Consider the following 11,519-nt stretch of genomic DNA (forward strand, 5'->3'; position numbering starts at 1 on the left):
AGAAGACAAAAAAAGCAATTTAATCTGTAGAGAGAAAGATAGAAATTATCAGTTAATCAAATGAAGACACAGGCAGCAATTATAATAGATGAAAGTAGTTGGATTTTTCTCTTAAAATGGTAGATGCAAACTGCAAAGATAATGATATTTATAAAAAATATGCCTAATATTATAGATGGATGGAAAAAGGGGCACAAAAATACTGATTGGGTATCTACTATGTGTTAGGCAAGTTTCATACACTAGTTCTTTAATGACATCTGTAATTATATGAGGCAGGCATCTTTTTAATTAAAAAAATTATTTTTAGTTGTAGATGAACAAATACCTTTATTTTATTTATTTATCTTATGTGGTGCTGAGGATTGAGCCCAGTGCCTCACACATGAGAGGCAAGTGCTCCACCACTGAGCCACAAATCCCAGCCCCAAGGCAGGTGTTATTAATATCAGCTGATAAAGGAGAAAATCGAGGCACAGAGGGATTAATAAGTAGTAAATAGATTACAAAGCCTTGATCTGAATGTAAATCTGAGGGATTATCTCTACACTGCCTCTGCAGAAATCAGGAACACCTATTAATATTGGGCTAAGAATTTAAAGCAAGCAAATAAAAAACTAAGATCAAGAACATTTCATGTTTGTTTTTTTACAGACTGCATTTTGATTCATTGTACACGAATGGGGAACAACTTTTCTATGGTTGTACACAATGTAGATTCACACCATTCATGTAATCATACATATACATAGGGTAATAATGTCTGTCTCGGTTCACTATCTTTCCTTCCTCCACCCCTCCTGCCTCATTTCCCTCTACACAGTCCAAAGTTCCTCCATTCTTCTCTTGCCTCCCCTCCCCATCTCCCTCATTCTGTATCATTATCCACAGATCAGAGAAAACACTTGACCTTTGGTTTTTTGGGCTTGGCTTATTTCACTTAGATGTTATTCTCCAACTCCATCCTTTTACCAGCAAATGCCATAATTTTATTCTTTATGGCTGAGTAATATTCCATTGTGTATATATACCACAGTTTCTTTAACCATTTATCAACTGAAGGGCATCTAGGTTGGTTCCACAATCTAGCGATTGTGAATTGAGCATCTATGAACATTGATGTGGCTGTGTCACTGTAGTATGCTGATTTTAAGTCCTTTTGAGTAAAAACGGAGGAGTGGGATAGCTGGGTCAAATGGTTGGTCCATTCCAAGTTTTCTGAGGAATCTCCTTACTGCTTTCCAGAGTGGCTGCACCAATTTGCAATCCCACTAGCAATGTCTGAGTGTGCCTTTTTCACCACGTCCACATCAACACTTATTATTGCTTCTGTTCTTGATAATAGTCATTCTAATTAGAGTTAGATAAAGTCTTAGAGTTGTTTTAATTTGCATTTCTCTAATTACTAGGGATGATGAGCACTTTTTCATGTATTTGTTGACCGCCTGCATCTTTTTCTGTGAAGTGTCTGCCCAGTTCCTTAGCCCATTTATTGATTGGGTTCTTTGTATTTTGGGTGTAAAGTTTTTTAAGTTCTTTATAAATTTTGGATACAAGATGGCTGCACTGACTTCCAAACATGTTGGCAAATGGGGAGCTGTAGCACGGGGCATGGGTGCCGAGTCCATGTGGGGCACAGCTGGTCAGGTCAGGGGGTCCTGGAGGCAGGGTTTGGTTGGTTGGACTGTGGGTTCCTGGAGGCGGGGTGTGGTCAGCCGGGTTGGGCAGTCCTGGAAGCAGGGTGCGGTTGGTCAGACCAGGTGTCCTGCAGGTCCTGGTTGTCCCCAAATGGCGGCAGCCATGTGTAACCAAACCTGTGGGTACTGTGACAATGGGCTTCCAGGCAGTAACGGGCAGCAGGCGATCAGCTGGTGGTCTGTAGGTGGTCTGCAGGCTACTGGTGGACGATCTACAGGTGAACCTTGGGTGATGGGTAGGCACGAGGCAGGCAAATGGGCAAATGATGGATGACAGGTGGCAAGAAATGAGTGATCTGCACTCAAAAAGTAGGTGATATGCTGGCAGACGCCAGGAGATCAAGGTGGACAAATGGGGTAAACAGCAGGGGACTGATGAGCAGCAAAGACTGCCTCACAGAGAAACAGGTTTTCCTCTGCTTTAAACCCCAGTTACAGAGCAACAAAGAATGCAGCCTCCCTCCAGTCTGCCATCTTGGATCCTCCCTTCACGTTAAGAGATATAATGAACAATGAGTATAAAATTGAAACTATCAAAATGCATGATGAAAATTTATTAGAAATTAAAGGACTGCCAGGTGCAGTGGCACATGCCTTTAATCCCAGTGACCTGGGAGGATCCCAAGTTTGAGGCCAGCCTCAGTAACTTGGTGAGACCCTCTCTCAGAATGAAAAACAAAAAGACCTGGGAATGTAGCTCAGTGGTAAAGTGCCCCTGCATTAAATCCCCAGTACAAAAAAAAAAAAAAAATAGACACAGTTATAATTATTGAGGCATTCTCATAATATTACCTTATAGATGATGTAAACTAAATTTGTAGAGGACTTTAACACCAGAAAGAATACAAAGAATATATACAAACAGAATACCTGTTATAATTCAAGTTTTCAAGAACTTGAGATAAATAACACTTGTTCTGAAGAGTTAAAGGTTATAAAATCAACTCAGTGATCAGACATCGGATTTATCTTGCAGCTTTAGAATGTCTTAAACAGATTTAACTCCCCATCTTGCACTATAGATACTAGAATTATTAGTTACAGAATATAAAATAGGTGGATGAAATATCTAAATCTCTAACATTTGCTAAAGAAGTAGAAATGTGAATAGACAGGACTATAAAAAAATTACCAGACATGTTTTACAGTCAACCAAATATAATTTTCAGAGGTAAAAAGTATACATAAGCTAAAACTAACACATTAAATAAATTAGGTACCACTAAAATATAATAAGAATTAGTGACAGAACATAGATGAGAAAATTCAGCAAGCATATAGCACAGAGAAATAAAGATATGGAAAAAAATCATGTTGAAGGAATTATATATGAAAAGGCCTATATTATATACAATTAATTTTAGAAAGTGGGAATACAGAGAATGCATGTATAAGAATATTCAGTTATACTAGCTAAACATTTATAGGACTGATGAAAGAAAGAAATCCACAAATAGAAGAAGTAAACCTATTCCAAGCATGGGAAATAAAAAGATATCCACCTCTGAACACATTGTAGTGAAATTGCAGAATACCAAAGAGAAAGATACTAACTCATCAGAGAAAAATGTCAGATCTACATAGGAACAGGAATTTACCAAAACAGAAAATGGAAGTAGCAGATTATCTTCAAAAAGTGAAAGTCTGTGCTAACCCATAAGAAAGTTTGGTTATCCGTGGAAGCTTGAAAAAACAAAGAAACACCAACACCTTCCACCCATTCAAATTCCTGGAATGAATATATATATATATATATATATATATATAGATAGATAGATAGATAGATAGATAGATAGATAATTGATTGCATGAGAAATATCATTCTGGAGACTGGGGAGTCCAAGATAGGGGTGCAGGCAGATTTAGTGTCTGGTAAGGGCTCCCTGCTTCGTGGAAGGTGCCTCTTGCAGCATCCTCCCATGGCTAAAGATGCAAGTATTGTGTCCTCCAATGGCAGAAGAGCCCAAGGAACACCACTGCTTTCTCACGCTCTTTTTTTTTTTTTTCCCTCTCGCTCTTTTTATAAGGGCATTAATTCCATGCATGAGGGAAGAACCTTTATGGCATAATCATCCAAGGGCCCCACTGCTAACACTATTGTGCTGAGAATTAAATTTTAACATACATTTTGAAGGGACACAAAAGCCAAACCATAGCACTCTGTTTGGAAAAGAAGGCTCCCTGACTCCCTTGGCCAAGCCACTGAACGAGGGGGATGCATCATGCTGAGATAGATTTAAATACAGTTGAATTTAGATTTGTTTAATTTCCTTTCTTAGTCCTCATTTGTACATAACTTTCTATGTCTGAGCTCCCTAAGTTGCTCTGCTTAAAATGAAAATAGATGTGCTGATATGTGAACTTTGGATATTTCATTTACAAGTTTGATTATTTGACAATTCAAATAGTTTGATCAAAAGAAAACAATGTGCCAGGAATGGCTCAAGAATCTAGGTTTCCTGAGAGTTACTTCTCATAGTGTATAAATAAATTGGAAAATTTTTTGTTACATATCTTCAGACTCATGCATTGCTAAATGGACCTATGAGTGCATTGACAAAATCGGACCTCAAAGCCTATAAGCCAGATGTCGAACCAAGGTAATTTTAATAACATATATTCATGCTGTGGAATCTCTGTGGCATCCTAGGGTTGAATGCATACTGACATTTTCATCTGAGATATTTTACCTGTTCTTAGATGTATTTCCTTAACACCTTATAAAATTTCTATTTTAAATATGGAAACATTCTTAGTGATGAATAAAACCTCATTATCAATGACATTCACAGTTCCTGTGTAATAAAAGTAGAATAAAAGAATGGATAATATCTTAATCATGTGGAGTTTAAACGACACTTAAATAACTGCTAATAAGAGAAAAAAATTAAGATACTTAGAAAAAGATGAAAATTCTACACTACTTGTAAACCTTCAGAAAGCTGCATACTGATGAAGGTTCCCTCTGTTTTTGACTGCTAAGAAGCTTATAGCCAATTGCCTCAGCCCCAAAACTGTGCAGTGTCTTGAGAATTTTATAAACCGTCCTTACCCCCATTTCTGGTTTGCAAGCCCTTATTTTCCATTCTTCCCAAAGTATATTTCCCCACCCTCTCAACCTATTGTAATTTGCATATTTTAATTTATGAGTCTTCTCCAATCATTTGTGGAAAGCAAAATATACAAATCAGCAAAGTAAAAAATAAAAATATATGTGTAATGCATATACATGTTATTATATGTAAGGTGTATATATAAGTATATAATGTATGTGTATAGATGTATATTTGTACAAAATTTGTTGATAATTATCAACATACAGAAAAATTAGCTAAATAATCATTTCATTGCAAAAACCTAGAAAAGAAACAAAACCACTCACCTCAGGAAACTATATCCATGGGTTCACGCTAACATGAAAAAAGAAGAGGCAGGTCTCCCTTGGAAAAGCATTCCAAATAGTTCTTGGTAGATATTCTGCCCTCAAGGAGGTGGAACATTACTTCTCACTCTAAAGTGTGGCTGGAGTATGGTGACTTCTTTCCCAAGAGTACAGTATGGGAAAGGATTGAAAAGGCAAAATAATTTTATAGTGGAGATACCTAACTACTACCACAGACTGTGATCAAGGTTAACATCAACAGTGATAAGTCATGTTGATTATAGGAACTGGCATATGTAATGATGTGTTGGGGGCTGTGCCATGCGGACGGCGCCAGAACGGTGCCTGATCACATCTGCAGTGAAGAGGTTAATAGACATAAACACACTCAGGTGATTTATCACCCATGCACACAATGCATGCACATGTGTTCTCGGCACTCCTAATCATGCCTGCTTGGACATCTAACTTCTTGCCTAATCTTTGCATAAGAGGCGTGGCCAGGTGATATAAGTAGGCCATAGGCAGAAGGCGCCGCAACAGTAAGGAGCAGCAGCAAGCAGAGAAAAGCGGCAAGCAGAAAGAGAAGCAGCGAGTAGGGGCAGTGGCATGCAGAGAGAAGCAGTGCGCCTTTAGCACATGCTCCTAGCACGCACCTTTAGTTCACAGGATGCAGGATGCACCTTTAAGAAGAAGCTGCAGAAGCCTAAGAAGAAATAGATCTCTGATAAGCGTAGAAGCCTTTCTTTCTCCATCTTTCTCTCAGTCTCTCTCCCCTCAAAGATTCTTTCTTACGCAAAGTCTCTCTCTCCCTAAGAAAAGCCTTTCTTCCTCTATAGCCCAGGGAACAAGCGAATAAGCGAGAAAGCAGCCCACTAAAGAAAGATAGTTAAAGTAGTTCTTTTCCAGTCCACCACCCATAAAGACCCACGCAAATTGTTGCTGCGGATGGTAACAAATATCTGCGGGCGGCGACAATGATGGGTGGAAACAACACTTTACCTCTGTGGTCTTCCTCTCAAGACTCAGAACATCCGTCTAACCATAACAAAGACATCAAGCAAATCCCAGAAGGTCATCCTACCAAATTCTTGACCAATACTCATCAAACCTGTGAAGATCATCAAACAAGGGAAGTCTGAGAGACTCACTGCTGAGAGGAGCCAATGTAATGTGGTATCATGAATGAGATCCTGCAACACAAAGACGTTACTTTGAGACTAAGGGAATAGGAGTTACCAATGAACACTCGTTAACAGTAATGTATCACTATTGGTTCATCAGTTGTGGCAAACTACTACACTAGAAAAAGACACTAATGAGAATGGGGTGCATGGTTTTTCTAAATACAAACTTTTTTTAAAGGTCTATTATACGTATGCATTCTTTAATTTTTATTATGTAATACTTGATATAAGTAAAATAATATATTTATAATTTATGCGTAGATTTAGAAGAATAAAAAAAAATCCATGAACTCATTTTTCTACTAATGAATTAGAACATTACTAACAAATACCCAAATCCATCACTTTCCCCACCCGACCATACATATTTTACATATGTATATTTGTGGTGTGAGTATGTGCATATGATATGATTCCACTTTTTCTATTAAAAAGTTTTGGAAAATATTTTAAGCAAATGGTTGGGAAAGTTTCAAGTACAGTACAAAGAACATTTTTCTGAGCCTTTGGTTACCTTGCTACATGATATCACATCACTTCTAAATATCCTGAATATGTATTTCCTACAAAGAAGAATATTCTCTTGCATAACCACAATATAGCCATCAAAATTAAGAATAATGTATAGATTATTACTATCCAGCCAACCCCATTAACATTTCACCCACTGAAGCCAAAAAGCCTCTAACCCACTTTGTTCGTGCTATGGGAAGGTTGTGGCTGTTCTCTGACTTGTCCTGACTTGTGCCTACAGGCTAGAGGAATTCCATATTCCCCCTGACCCATTTGATCAAGGATTGCACCCATAACCTCAACTTTTCTGGCTCATTTTCCAGCTCTACCTTATAAGTTAAATCTTAATCCACTCCAAATACATTGTTTTCTGTAATTAGTACAGTCATACAGAGAACAGTATGGAGGTTCATCAAACAACTAAAATGGAGCTACCCTATGATCCAATTATACCACTCCTGGGTATCCACTAATAATGCGCCTCTCTGAGTTCAGCATCCATTTTATTTCATTGTTTCTAATCAAACCACCAATATGTCTGTATATTGTGATAATTCTATACAGTGCTTCCTGACCAATTGTTGGTCTGCTGAGTTTTCAACTGCATTATTAGCTAGAGTACCTCCTCACATTTGGGCTATATCAAATGATACTCATACTATTCAACCAATAGTTCTTACTAAAAATGTACAGTTAATACGTGCTAAAAGAGATTTTGGACTTACTGCATTGCTTGCAGGTATCATCATCACTGCTCTAGGTGCTTCAACTGCTGCCACGATAGCCTTGGTACAGACTGGTGCTAATGCCGCAGTGCTAAATGCACAGGCTATTAGAGTCAGTGAAGCCTCCGCTCTTCAACACCAAACTAATACATTAATATAAGGGGTTTCCTAAATTTGCAGCAAAAAATGGATCTCACAAATGAAAGAATAGATATTATGCAAATGACAATGCGTCTACAATGTAATCCCACATTACCCTATGTTTGTGAAACTATGGTAACACTTGACAATGTGACTAAATGGAGGCAAGAATTAAGTACGTATTTAAGGGGTCCTTGGAACTCCCGGTTTCAAAACTTAACACTCAAACTAGGTCATGCAATCATGTCAATCAATGAAACCCAAGCCCAACTTGTATTAAATGCTTCTTTCTTTACACGATTATGGAACAAAATCACCTTCTTATTTGATCCTGTAAATATTGCATTATTTGGCCTCTCCCTTGCTGGCATTGTAATATCATTTCTATGTATTTGCTGCCTTTGTAACAGAACCTCAAAAATTGAGACCAGAAAGGTCATGTTAACTCAGGTTATGATGGCAAAAAAGAAAAAGGGGGAAAATGAGGAGAATCATGGGGTGTACCAGGCATGGATCCAAGGTATGGACTGGGCTTGAGCACAGAACACTGGGCTCTCTTCATGTCACATGAGTACACTCTGTGATGACCCAATGCCTCTTGGCCTCCCTGGTCCCCAGTAGAAGTCTGCTCTTCCCTGTAGTATGGTATTGTAAACATGTAACCTGAGCAGTGGCCTGGCTATCTCACTTCATATATAAACTATTGCACTTCCTGAATAAATTGAGTCTGCCTCACAGAACCTGCTCCCGGTGTCTGAGCTGAGGGGCACCATCACACTCACTCTCTTCCCGAGAGGTCAACCCACATCTGACAACACACTAGTAGGAAATGAAACTGGCATATAAGATATACCTGCATACCTAGGAATCAGCCTAGGTTCCTTTCAACAGATGAGTGAATAAATAAAATATGATATGCTATGATATACACACAATGGAATATTAGCCATAAAGAGTAAAATGTCATTTCCAGGAAAATGTATGGAGTTGGAGATCATCATGTTAAGCTAAGTCAGACACTGAAAGAAAGTATCATGTTTTCTCATATAGAAACTAAAAAAAAAAAATGGGAAAAAAAAAAGATGACATAAAAGTAGAAGAGGAACTATTAGGGAAGGGGAAGGGGAGAGAAGGGAGGGCAAAGGAGGCAAGAAGGAAGGATAGATCTGATGTTAGAATATGACATGCATTGTGGAAAGGATAGTGAAACCCACTAATTTGTACTGCTAACATGCAGCCTGATGGGTAGTCCAGAGCTCCAGAACACTTCTGAACTCCTAAGTCAGGACTGCCTGCTCACCACCTTTAAAAACAGTTAACTTTTGTCTGTGAGGTAAAAGCACTTTAGCCTCTTCTGGAATACTCTAGAGGTATTAGTTCCCTTTAAATCTTAGTATCCGTAGTACCTCACATCTATTCTTTTTCAGGTGAGCTCAAAGTCTTGAGTTCCCTGTCTTCACTGGGCAGGCTTGGCACACGATCCTCCTGCTGGGATGTGGGCAGGCCAGTCGCCGCTCATGGAGTATGGGTCATCCATGGGTAGGCGTGGTGTTCAAGGGACATGGCGAGAATTAGTGTGTAGTGAGCAGGATGGGCACCGGAGGGCAGAGAGAGCTCCCCACGAAGTGCAGGAGCGGGTGGTGCCTGGATGTACCGTGAGGCAGGTGGCAACACTTTGAAGTCGGGTCTCAATGCCTAGACCCAGACACAGGATTTCATGACTCTTTATGGGGAACAAAAGAGGAAGGTTGATACTAGGCTTAGAGAGAAGGCCTGGAGGGCTCCACGCAGGTCCGAGCTCAGGAATGAGGACTGGGGTCAGAGGACCTGGCCCGGCTCTCCCTGGGGCCCAATGCTGCATGCTCCAGTAACTCCACATCCGCTGAGTCCTGACTGCAGAGAGAGGCCTGTGATCGACCTGAAGGTGGGATCAAATAGTTTCACTGTGGTCAAAACAGGGCTGCCAGGACAGAGGACGTGTAAGGTGAAGGCCCCTACCTTATGGAAAACAAGGGCAGATGCTGCCAGTATGTTCCTGCCCAGAGCCAGGCCTGCTCCTGGTGGGACGTTCCAAGAAGCATCAAGCGCTTTCCACAAACACTGAGTCTGGTTTCTGACCCTCGTCTGCTGTGAAGTGGCAGAAGGCAGCCCCTAGGTGAGCCAGGAAAAGCTCCTTTCTGCAGAGTCATCCCTGGAGCCCAGATTAGGATCTTGTGGCTCATTAAGAACTACATTACAAGATAAGCATTCTGCTCAATCAATCCACATTAGTCTGAGTTGCTCTAGTCATATAATCAGATTTTTTTACCCTCTGTAGCTTGGGTGAGATGAAACTCAGTTAAGTCATTTGGGTAAAGGGACAGTGATATACTATTTTTGAGCACAAAGTGCTTGGGAGAAACTTCTAAGAGGTTTGCTCTTTCAGAAGGAGCAAAGAGGACATCAGGAGCTGGCAGTGGAGACCCAGGAGGCGGCCTACAGGATTTGTAATGTTACTGACCATGACATCCCCACGTCCATTTCTCAGTCCCTTGTCCTGGGAGCCAGCCAGGCCTGGCTCCTGCAAACCATATTTCTCACATCCATCCCAGCTGGCTTTCTGTCAGTGGGAGGCCCTAGAAAGAGCCTGAAGGAGGAAGAAGGTTAGAGCACCACCTCTGACTCAAGTCCCTGTGGGTGTCCCTCCAGTAGGCCTTCAGGAGGCAGCACCAGCTGGGGACAGGGACAGGCGCCTTCCTTCAAGCTTCCGTGTTCTGGCAGCTGCTTCTTCCTTTCTGTCCCCAGTCTAAAGAATGGTGACTGCTTTTTGCAGCTGCTAATATCTGGGTGACCTCAGCCGCCTTTCAGACCCCTGACATCTGTGCAAACATTTCCTTGTTATTCAACTTGGAAAGACCTACTGAAGTTTCTGGGTTCTGAAGGGACCCTGATGATTTATTTAACCCTGACCATATATATTAATTTATACATGACCAACGTCTAAAACAAGAGTCAGAAAAGGGTTTCCAAAAAAGCAAAACGATATGATAAAAAAATCATTAACATGAGCTATAAGAAAAGAAAGGGTAACCTGGAAAAGGAAATGTGAAGAACTTTAAGCTGAGAAAGAAATGTTCATCTTTATACTACTTTCCTCTTTTTTACTGGGAAAGGGGGATCCTTCCCAAGAATGTGGTTATATTAAATAAAATGAGCTATATTTCCAAAGTTTCTGCAGGGGTTTTAAGCTGCAACAAGAAAAACTCAGGAAGTGTATTTTTTGTTTGGCAAAGGATTGTAGATACTTTTTAGAGACCCAGAGAGGCCTGCAGCTTAGCTGCATGGGTATGGGTTGCTTATTGCTTTGTATCAATGATTAACAAGAATTTTGTAGACTAGAAAGACAAATAAAGATGACAGCAGATCTTCCTCCTCTCAGCTCCTATGATATTAGGACTTTCATCCCTTCTCCTACACTCATGTTAGTGGCTCTGTATGATGAATTATCTATGAGTAAGCGTGTTTTAACTCAAGTAAATCTAAAGTTTCATGGGGGCTCATTCGGGCCCATAATTTTGGGGTCATTTTACCCAGAAAAAAATGTCCTGAACATCACAAGAACTCAATAAATATTATGTGGATGATGAAAAAAAAAAGGTGGAAGGAGGCAGGGCCTGAGGAGGTACACAGGCAGCCTTTGTCCCCTTCTGATAATGAACCTTAGAATATTAACTAGGGTTCTCAGAACCCTCTGTGGAGCAAGTCGCCAGGGTCAACAGTCAACTAAATTATAACCTTAAAAGAATCATGTTAACATGGGTTCATTATAAATATTCAAGCAATCAAAATATGCAGAGTAAAAAGCTTTCTTCTTAATTTCCTTAACTATATAGTC

This window comes from Sciurus carolinensis, chromosome 7, assembly GCF_902686445.1.
Source record: "Sciurus carolinensis chromosome 7, mSciCar1.2, whole genome shotgun sequence".
In the NCBI taxonomy this organism is placed as follows: Eukaryota; Metazoa; Chordata; class Mammalia; order Rodentia; family Sciuridae; genus Sciurus; species Sciurus carolinensis.